This window comes from Sapajus apella, unplaced genomic scaffold (assembly GCF_009761245.1).
Source record: "Sapajus apella isolate SASKATOON/1434 unplaced genomic scaffold, GSC_monkey_1.0 scaffold120, whole genome shotgun sequence".
NCBI classification, from domain to species: domain Eukaryota; kingdom Metazoa; phylum Chordata; class Mammalia; order Primates; family Cebidae; genus Sapajus; species Sapajus apella.
Window position 1 is genome coordinate 1,968,218 of NW_022437060.1, and position 11,878 is coordinate 1,980,095.

The 11,878-nt window shown below is 38.4% G+C and overlaps 1 protein-coding gene across 1 annotated transcript in view; it reads right to left on the reverse strand.

Moving 5' to 3' along the window:
• Positions 1 to 11,878, reverse strand: part of CNTNAP5 (contactin associated protein family member 5) — an 851,907-nt gene that overhangs the window by 76,521 nt on the left and 763,508 nt on the right. The window lies entirely within an intron of this gene.

The window sequence follows — 11,878 nt, forward strand, 5'->3', positions numbered from 1 at the left end:
AAGAAAGAAAGAAAAAAATGTGGAGGTAATAAGAATTTTTTTTTCTGAGAAGAAGGTTTATAGAAGCAAGATGGAACTTAGTTGGAAAAACAAACAGTGATGCACTATTAGCTATGATGTAAACAAAGTGAGGTGGCTGGATCTCACTGCACCTGAAGCTGTAGAACTGTAGGTCAGTGGAGCTAATGAGAACCTTAGCAGCCATTTGCACAATGAACCACCTCATTGTGAAAAGTAGGGAAGCTGTAACCCCCTAAAAGGAATTGAAACTTGGAATGAAGTGGTAAAGAAAGAGACCACACTGGCAAGGAATGCCAATGAATTTTTACCTATTTCTGTAAAGAGGGATTCCATAAGAAGCTGCAAACACATGTGTGACATGAAGTGATATTTAAGAGTGTTAGTCTGGGTGCCATAATGTACATGTGAGATCTAAAGGGAAAGACACAAAGCACTATGGCCCTCACATCATCGAGGAGAGAATGATCCAGACTCTGGACCACCACTGAGGGACGAAAGCTAGCTCTCATTCTCCACTAGCGATGCTTTTACCATTTCAAGGTGAAATGCTAGTGTCTTGCTTTACCATTTCACTTTGAAAGAGCAGGCTTTTCTCTATGTCAATTCCTTTCCATTCCACATCAGTTCACTTCAATCCCAGACTTAGCTCCCTATGCATCTTTCAGGTTTTACTAAGCAGATTATCCTCACCAAACAGCTTCTATTTTAGTTTTTACCACCTCATATAATGGTACCACTCTGTGCTGGCTGCTCAATTTAAAATTCTAGAAGCCACCCGTGTTTCTTTTGTTTTATTTTCCTAACCTGAACCCCTATACACATGCCCCATGTCAAGTCATCAGCAGCCCTCTGATCTCTACCAAATACATCTTGCATCTTTGTACTTCTTTCCAGGTCTGCCACCATGCCGTAGGGCAGTCCATCACCATCTCTCACTTGGACAACTACAACACATCTGAACTTGTCTCCCGGATTCCAGTGTCACCTTCTCATTCTCCCATACCCATCCATGCCCTACACAGCAGTCAAAATAAGCATTTACACTATACACCAGATGCCACTACTTAAAACGTTTAGTGGCTCTGCAGTGCACTTAGGGTAAAATCCAAATTCTTTGACATGGACTGAAAGAAGCTATATCATACTTCCCTGTACCTCTTTGATCTCATTTCATTCTGCACTTGCCCTCACCCACTAAGCTCCAACTACTACTGGCCTATTTTATGTTCCCCTAATACGCCCGCTCACTCCTGCTTTGGAGACTTTATTCCTGCTGTCCTCTGCACCTGAAATGCTCCTGTTACAGATGTATGCCAGAAGACCCCTCCTTATTCACATCTTGGGTCCATGTGATCCACACAGTGATGTCTCTATATCCATGCACAGCCACTGCAGCATCTCCATCTAACTGTTTTTCAAACTGTCAGTCATGATTGATTAGTGCATCATGGAATCAATATCAGGCTTCAGTATTCATCAGTACTAATAATTGCAATCCTTCTGTAATTCCAACTATACGAATTTCATTTTCTGACTATAATCTCTTCCCTCTCTAATTCCCTTCCTCTAATGGCTGGACTCCTCCAACACTTAGTGTAAGAGTTAATCTCACCACCTGCTCAGAGCTCTTACTCCTTCGTGTCCTCTCCTCTGTCCTTTCCCAGCTCATATTGTCTGATCTGTCACTATACTCTTATTAACAGTCTCAAGTCCCTTGGCCCATTCTTGCTTCTTGAATGTGGATATTTGCTTGGAAGAATCATGAATGCTTACTTTACTCTTGAATGGTTTATCTGGTGGAAGAAAACACAAACCAAGCCACTTTAAATCCATGACTGCCCAAGTAGGCCTTTCCCCTGCCTTCTCAATCTCAGCTTCTTTCCTCTACGTATTCACCTATTAGCTAAGGCGCCCATATAATGCCTTCTCTTCATTTCTGCCTTCTCATTCCTCATTCTCAGCTAATCCTCTTGTCCCCTTCTTCTCTAAGAAAACTAAAGCAATTATAAAAGAACCACAAAGTCCTGCCCCCACATTTACTGACCTGTCAATAGCTAAACCCTTATGTCCTAACTTTCTTTTTATTAACTTAGATGAACTATCGTTGTTTTTCTCTGATGCCCATATATTCCTTCCTTTCCATCCTATTCATATTTTAAATACATCATTTAGGCAACACCCCATTTTTTTTCACAAGTATCTTTAAAATTTGATTCTGTGTACTATATCATTCTCATTAGCATTTTTGCATCTGACAGGAAACCTCTGCAACTTTCTTAACATTAGCTAATGTCACATTTCTCTGCTCCCTGCTGGTTTAAAGTAAAACTTTTAAGGCATTATCTATACTTTCTTTCTCTAATTCCTTTTTCTTATTTCTCTTAAAACTTACCCCAGTTAGATTTTACCCAGAAGCTTCCATCAAAACTTTCATTTTATTATTACTCCACCAATGAACTATATGTTGATAAATCTAATTTTCCTTTTATAATCACCATCTTACATTTATTAGTATTCAACAAAGTCACTTTCTTTTCTTTCTAAAATGCTTCAATTTCAAAACATTTTTCTCTCCTAGTTTTCTTCCTACTTTACTGGTTATTCGTTCTCTCTCTCCATTGCTGATTTCTCTATTTCTCCTTGCTTTCTTGTTAAAGTCCCCAGGCTCAGTCTAGGAACTTCTCTATCAGTACTCACTGGATTCACAATCTCATCCATTGCTGTGGTTCAATTTACCATCTGTTTTGTTTCCTAGGCTACTATAGTAATATCAATTGGGAGGCTGGAAGTTTGAAATTGAAGGTCCACTCTTCCTCTAATGATTCAAAGGGAGAATCCTTTCTTGCCTGTTAGTTTCTGGTAGCTCCTGACAATCCTTAGTGTTCCTTGGTGTGCGTTGCTCCAGTCTCTGCCTCTGTCATCATGTCACAGGATCCTCTTCCCTCTGTGTGTCCCTATTTGTCTCTTGTCTCTGTATCTACATCTCATTTTCCTTAAAAAGACACCAGTCATTGTATTCAGAACTCATTTTACCCAGTATGACTTCATTTTAACTTAATTTATTACATCTGTTAAGACATTATTTCCAAATAAGTAAAATTCTTACTTTCAGGTGGGAATAAATTTGGGGGAGACAAAATTAATCACCTATTTTAATGATATTGTTATTATCAATATCATTAAAATATCATTGGTTGCCCAGTTTGTTCTAGGGACTGTCTCAAATGTGTTTCAGATATTTCATCCTTTAATCTCTGAAAAATATGGCATACATATAATTAACTTTATGCTAATTTTATATATGGGAAAACTTTAGGTTTGTTTAATTGGGTTGGACATTACATATAAGCCATTTCACAGAGAAAGAAGGAATCCTTACTAAATCGGTCTGTGAAGCCAGTAGCACCCTAATACCAAAACCAAGGAAGGACATAACAAAAAAACTACAGACTAATATTCCTGATGAACATAGATGCAAAAATCTTTAACAAAATACTAGCCAATCAAATTCAACAACATACTCAAAAAGACAACTCAGTGTGACAAATGGGTTTCATACCAGGAATACTGGATGATTTAACATACATAAGTCAATGAATGTGATACAAGACATAAACAGAATTAAAAACAAAAATCATATAATCATCTCAATAGATGCAGAGAAGTATTTGAAAAACTACAGCATCCTTTAATGATTAAAACCCTCAACAAAATTGTTATACAAGGGAAATACCTTAATGTAATAAAAGCCACCTATGACAAAGCCACAGCAAATATTATACTGAATGAGAAAAAATTGAAAACATTCCCCCTGAGAACTGGAAAAAGACAAGGATGTCCATTTTCACCACTTCTATTTAACATAGTAATGGAAGTCCTAGCCAGAGCAATCAGACAAGAAAAGGAAATTAAGGGCATCCAAATTGGTAAAAGGAAATCAAACTATCACTGTCACTGTTTGCTGATAATATGGTCATAAACTAGACAACTCTGAAGACTCATCCATAAAGCTCCTAGAGCTGGTAAATGAATTCAGCAAAGTTTCTGGATACAAAATTAATGTACACAAATCAGTAGCTCTGCTGTGCACCAGCTGTAGCTCGATGGATTTTCAACAGAGACCAAGTTGAAAGTCAAATAAAAAGCTCAACCCATTTCACAATAATAGAGGAAAAAAATTAGGGCTATATTTAACCAAGGTTGTAAAAAAACCCTCTATAAGGAAAGCTACAAAACACTGCTGAAAGAAGTCATAGACAACATAAACAAATGGAAACACATCCCATGCTCATGGATGAGTAGAATCAATATTGCAAAAATAACCATAATGCCAAAAGCAATTCCACAAATTCAACACAATTCCCATCAAAATACCTCTATCATGGCCGGGAATGGTGGCTCATGCCTGTAATCCCAGCATTTTGGGAGGCCGAGGCAGGTAGATCACAAGGTCAAGAGATTGAAACCATCCTGGCCAACATGGGGAAACCCCATCTCTAGTAAAATACAAAAATCAGCTGGGTGTGGTGGTGTGCAGCTGTGGTCCCGGCTACTGGGAAGGCTGAGGCAGGAGAATTATTTGAATCCAGGAGGCAGAGGTTGCAGTGAGCCAACGTTGTGCCACTGCACTCCAGCCTGGTGACAGAGCGAGACTCCATCTCAAAAAAAGAAAAAAAGGGAAAGAAACCACCATCATTCTTTACAGAATTAGAAAAACAATCCTATAATTCATATGAAACCAAAACAGTGCCTGCATAGCCAAAGCAAGACTAGCAAAAAGAACAAATCTGAAGGCATTGCATTACCTGACTTCAAACTATACTGTAGGACCATAGTCACCAAAGCAGCTTGGTACTAGTATAAAAATGGGCACACAGAACAATGGAACAGAATACAAAACCCAGAAATAAAACCAACTATTTCAACTGATCTTCAACAAAGCAAACAATAACATAACGTGAAGAAAGGACACCTTATTCAATAAATGGTGTTGGGAAAATTGGCTAGATACATGTAAAAGAAGGAAACTGGATCCTCATCTCTCATCTTATACAAAAAATCAACTCAAGATTGATCAAAGACTTAAATCTAAGACCTAAAACCGTAAAGATTCTAGAAGATAACAACAAAAAAATTCTTCTTGACATTGGCTCAAGAAGACTTCATGACCAAGAATCCTGAAGCAAATGCAAAAAAAACCCCACAAAGATAAATAAACAAGCTAAATTAAACTAAAACGCTTCTGCACAGCAAAAGAAATAATCAACAGAGTTAACAGAAAACCCACAGAGTGGGAGAAAATCTTCACAACCCATACATCTGACAAAGGACTAATATCCAGATTCTAAAATGAACGCAAACAAATTAGCAAGGAAAAAACAACCTCATCGAAAAGTGGGCTAAGTACATGAATAGCCAAAATAAAATATACAAATGACCAACAAGCATACGGAAAAATGGTCAACGAATTATCAATGAAATGCAAATCAAAACCACAATAAGATACCACCTCTCTCCTACAAAAATAGCCATAATCAAAAAATCAAAAAGTAATAGATGTTGGCATGGATGCAGTGAACAGGGAAAACTTCTACACTCCTGGTGGGAATTTAAACTAGTACAAACACTATAGAAAACAGTGTGGAGATTTGTTAAAGAACAAAAAGTAGATTTACAGTTTGATTCCGCAATCCCAGTGCTGGGTATCTACCCAGAGGAAGAAAGGTCAACATATGAAAAAGATACTTGCACACAAATGTTTATGGGAGCACAATTTGCAATTTCAAAAATATGGAACCAGCCCAAATGTTCATCTATCAATGAGTGAATAACAAAACACACACACACACACACACACACACACACACACACACACACAGTATATAATACACACACACACACCATGGAATACTACTCAGCCATAAAAAGGAACAAATTAATGGCATTTACAGCAACCTAAGTGTCTGGAAGTAATTAGAGGCTATTATTGTAAGTGAAGTAACTCAGGAATGGAAAACCAAACATTGTATGTTCTTAGTCATAAGTGGGAGCTAAGCTATGAGGATGCAAAGGTGTAAGAATGATACAATGGACTTTGTGAACTCAAGAAAGGATCAGCGGATGGTGAGGAATAAAATGCTACATATTGGGTATCGTGTATGCTGCTTGTGTGATGTGTGCACAAAAATCTAGAAATCACCACTAAAGAATTTATTCATCTAGCCAAACACCACCTGTTCCCCAAAAACCTATTGAAATTAAAAAAAAATAAATAAATAAAAAGGAAGAGCATATTCTTAGCTATTTGAGAATTTCTCATGAGTCAGTAACTGCAGTGCACTGAGCATTTTCAGATCCACTCAACTACAATCATTTTCTAGAGCTCGATTCATTTCTTATTCAAAAACAACCTTGAAAACTCTCAAAGGAAGTAGTAAACAGGTACCAGATCTTCCAAACTATTCAGTGATGGGTTCTGGTTTACTTGATTCAGCTCTATTCTAAGCACTTTAATATGCAACAATTATCTTCTTCTATTTCACTGGTTCTGTTTACGTTTGCACAAAGTATTCTACAACCTAGCTTACCTTTAACTCAAAATGCATTTGTATAGGAACACAGTCCCATTACTGGGAATGAATTCAGACCAACTGCTGCTCTTCCACGGGACTCTGTTCTGACGGTTTGCTATTGTATGCTTTGCTGAATGGCAGCCCTTTTTTATGGAAATAAAAATGCATTGAATTATGAAATTAAGAGTTTCTTTAATTTATATTTTTCTGTTAACATGTACAAGCAAAACCAAACAGGTTCCTTGGTTCAGACCTGCCCTTTGAATTCAGTCTCTATAGAGTATATAAAAGGTACACTCCACAAAACTCCATGGGAGAAACTGGCCGATGTTTTGTGAGCTTAGAGATTTCATTGAGCTACTAAAGATCTGTTTTTCTTTCTTTTGAGACCCAATTAGAGTAGCTTACATTTACAAACTCTCTTCTCTTATTTATATATAATTTACAGTGTTTGAAGGCAATAGTCATTAGGACTCAACAGAGTAATTAGTCTTTAAAGTATTCAGGATGAGGCAGCTGTGTAAATTTTATGTTCACCTTTTATGATTCAATTGCTTTTAAATATAGATACTTTGGAGTATGTCACTTAACAATTTTTAATATTTGGAACTAATATTAGCCATTCTGTGTTTCTGAAGAGGGTTTTTTTTTTTTTTTTAAAGTTTTGGTGACCACAGATACTGACAGTATAAAGAGCTGCAATTTTACAGAAATATTGGGTTATGATTTGTGGCTTGTTACCTGGTTGGCTGAAATGCCACTGAGAGTGACCACTTCTCTCTAACAGGAGCTCATGCTCACATTCTTAACATCACTGTGATCTCAGTGCTGGGCTCAGCTGGGAAGCAAACCTTCCATCCACATACAACAGGCAGACAGTCAACACCTGTCATGTACCAGGGACAGTGGTGAGGACACTGGCTACAGAAGAAGACACAGGCTTTCTCCCATGACACTTAAATCTAATGAGCGACTCATAACAATAAGCAGACTATAATACCATGAAGAGGAAAGCTTCCAGGAAACACGCACAGGCAGGAAAGCTGGGACATCAGAGAGGGCTTGGAAGGAAAGATAAACCCTGAACTAGAGTCTTCAAGACCAGGTAAAAATTAGCCATGAGGACAAGAAGAAAAGAGAGGGTCTTACTAAAGAAAAGAGCGTGTCCAAAGCAGAGGGATTCAAAAAATGGATGGAGTGCATGTCTATGGTTCGGTGGAAGGTAGGTGCGTACACTTGGAAGAAGTAGAAGAAGGTACTTGCTGAACAATTTGGGAGGTGAGGCAAAACTGCTATCCTGAGAGGGGCATTATCTCTTTTAAGCTATGACATTTTTTAACCAAATCATCATTTGCTTTTTCCCAATATTATTTTTGAAGGCAGTTTCAAAAGAAGCACAACTGTGAATGGCGGCTTAGATACATTCTTCAATGATGTTATTCCACGGAGTCGAGTGGGTGTGACTTGACCCACAGCAAAAACGGAACCCGTAACAGGGAGCTGAGCTGCACTGCATTTAGTAACCAGCTCAACAACTCATCCTCAGTATCTCATCTTGTGTGCACCATTTAATATGCACTCAAAAATGTATGTTGAGCTCAGAATGATAATTTTTAAAGTTTAAAGGTGTCAACGGTGTAAGTCGGTCAGAATGGTCTGCACATTGTTTGATCCTCACATTTTCCTTTCGTCTGTCAGCCCCATGTAGCCTGCCAAGTGCAGAGAAGACAGACTAGTTAGTGCTGGCTCCAGGCACTTTCATAAATGAAAGTATAAATGATGGTCAATTAGAGATGATTTCCTAAACCATTTTCTAAAACCATTAACAAATCGTGTAGCTAGCTCATGAATAACTTCGGGCTGTTTTCACACCGTAAAGTCGTCAAGACATAACTATAGGATCCTGTTTATTGGCATGAAGACAATCAGGTGAAAAGCTTTACTGGGTTGGGAGGGGCAAAGCTCCATGTTCTGCCTCTGGAGTCCACCTGTTCTGTGATATGATAAGGTTGTTAGTTGCAACCAGCCAGCATGTCTTACCCAACGCCTGCCATCCACGTTTTGTTTGCTGGACCCTGAGAGTATACAGCCAAGGCCTCTGCTCTCATGGAGCTCACACATACAAACAAAACAAATGCCATGATCCAAAGAAAATACTCCAGGCTCTGAGGGAATATGCAATGGGGAGAGACAGAGCCAGCTTTTTCAAGAGGCTGTCCCTTGTATTCTCTAATGCCTGAGCCTTCCCACTGGCCATGCTTTCTCTAGAATCCTCCCCTATAACAGCAACAAAGTTTTCTTCCTCCACCATACCTGATAGTGTCACTTCACTGTGAAGAAACGTCCTTACCTATCAATATAGTAAAGTCCAATACATGCCCTGTACTCTCTGCTACATAAAGGCATAGAGTGATTCAGAAAACCTATGCATAGAAGGAAAACTATGTCACTTTTTCACTTTGTAACATGTATTTGTTTACATATGGCAAGGTTGAAAAAGAGACGAGTGTGTTTTCATTGAAAGAAAAATGAAATGTTAATGAGTTTCAGTTCCTTAACATTTAGCAAAGATCTCCAGAGCTCTCCAAGCAGCCCTTCACAATTGACAATACATTCTAGTTCAGACAAAAGGGTTGATGTGGGAACTTTCTGCTGGGAAGCTCAGTGTACCACATACAAAAGCTAAAGGGCTTTTCACTCTGTCCCACTATGTTTGGGTTTATAAGGCAGAAGTTTCAGGAGTCAGTGAAGGTTCTTATGAACACCGTATTCTAAAATATATTTTTTAAAAATCAAAAGAAAAAATCTCAGACCTCAATGAACGGATGCCCCAGGGTGAAGAGGGATGGGAGGAGGAAAGTCATCTAAAAGGCTGTAGACAGAGTTCAGGTAAGATTGGACTAAAAAAGAGAAATCTAGCTCTGAAACCATGGGAGAGTAAAGAGAGAGGGAGAAAAGGAGGGAGGAAGGGATGTGTGTGTGTGTGTGTGTGTGTGTGTGTGTGTGTGTGTGTGTGTGGTGTGGAGAGAGAGAGAGAGAGGGAGAGATTGAGGGAAAGAGAGAGAGAGAGAATCATTTTTAACAGGATTTGGTAGCAGATTGTGTGCATTAAGGCAAAGAGAAGAGCTATGAACCTAGGATTCCACGTCCAGAGGTAATCTGGACGCAGCCTGCTCACCAGCCCCTCTCATATCACTTTCCTTTATACTCTGTATAAAGTATACTCCCTTTATACTTTATACCATCCAGATCTTCCTCTAATTCCTGCATGCCCCATCTTCCCCCATAGGAGAATCTCTGCACAAACCGCACCCTGTACTAGAACCAGCTCTACCCATCTCAGCCAACCCAGTCCATTCTCAGAGGTCAGCTCACGAGGGAAGCCTTCTTTGGTCCCCACTGTTCCTCATGTTGATATGAGCTCCCATAGTAACCTAAATTTTGTCACGGGGAACAGTGCATCATTATATTTCTAATAGTATGGATATTTTATTAACCTGTGACTCTTCTAATCAAACGTGAGCTCTGGGAAGACAAGAGATGCCATTTGATTCATCTCTGCATCTTCAGTACCTATCAAAGAAAGGTATATGGCAGATGGTAGTTAACAAATATTAATCTCATTAAGGAAATAAAGAATGTACTAAGAGTTTTAAGTAAGAATACAGGAAGAAAAATGCAAGTTTCATAGCAAGGGAAGAATCAGTTTCACTACTCAATTTTTTTGTGAAATATTATTTGTTAAAGATGGCAAACCAACAGCAACGAATGTGGAACCAGTATTTTGAAGGGAAGTGAAGAGTGGAAACGACGATCTAAGAGTTGTGAATAGGTAGGTTGTGTAGACTGTGACTCTGCTTGATTCACAGTCAGCTGCATGACGTAAGGCATTGCTTTATAGTAAGTTAGGAATGTTGCCTTTAGATGAGTTTTTTTCCTGCTTACCACCTGAAAGACTAGTCAAAATGCATAATAATAAAAACTATGTTCTTTCATAAGACACTCCATGCCCCTTTCAAAGACAGAATCCTGGTAGAGTCCCATGACATGGTTGCCTAGTTCAAATCTTAAGTCTGTGTGCCGATCAGCACATTTTCTGAGAGACAGGCCAGGGTCAAATCTCAAGGCCTCTAGACATCACCTGTGAAAGCCTGGAAAAATCTCATAAACTTCTGGTGCTTCACCTCCCTTGTGTGCAAAATGTTTATAATCATAGTATCTACTTCTACTTCATTCAAGTGGGAAGGTTGAAGCTGAATTAAGTACTTTAAGAGAATCTGGCACATAACATTCATAAATGTTAACATTATTGAGATTATGATTTTGATTATTATGTAATCTCTCTGAAGCTAATTCCACAAAGAACAGAATAAAGAATCATCATCATCATAATCATCACTAGTTAGCTTAGGTTTGACCCTCTGTGTCATTATTTCTGTCATTGTTAAAACGATTCTGAAAAGAGCTCTATTAATGCAGCACCACATTTCAGAGCTCCGTTTGCACAACAGGGAGTTAGAAGGAAGTAAGTGTGGTTTCGAACACTGAAAACAGTGGCCTGGAGTGCTAGTCTCATTACCAATTGATGTCAATTGAACGCGTACAATTTGCTCTGTAGAGAGCAGCGTAAGTATTCTGAAAGGCCTAATCCTCATCTCAAGTTCAAATTTCTGCCTAGTCAAGGGGAAATTTTGAAACTGATGAATTCATAGGAGAAGCATGTTTATATAGAAAGGAACAAGTGGTTGTTATTTATTTACTGGTTTGTAAACAGTTGTGCCTAGAATGTCGCTTTTGCTAGATGTTAATGTAATTGCTGTTGAGTACTGTGCTCAAGCAAAAAATAACCCGAGTGACTCTCCCACCCCTTTCCCTGGATGAGGGAGGAAGTAAAAACAGAGCGAATTGTGAAACAAATAGAACCACCTGATCTACATACATTTCATTTACATAACTCTCTTTGGGAGGAAAACAAATAAGTTATTTTAGCCAATGTTGGATTTAGTCACTAAGGTGCTTCAAAGCCAATAATTAATTGAGAATTACAGTTGTAGTCCATGTTTTGAATATTCCCTCCCCTGCATCTTTTTGGTGATTAATGAGGATTTCACATCATCAAGGATTAGTACAAAGCCACATTTTTCCTTCTAAAGGGCACTTAATGTCACCTGCCTCACCTGCCCTGTATTGTTTTAACCTTGGAAACTTTCCTGAGCGTCCTGAGATAAGCAATGTGTGTTTTTTTTTTTTTTTTTTTTTTTTTTTTTTTTTTTTTTTTTTTTTTT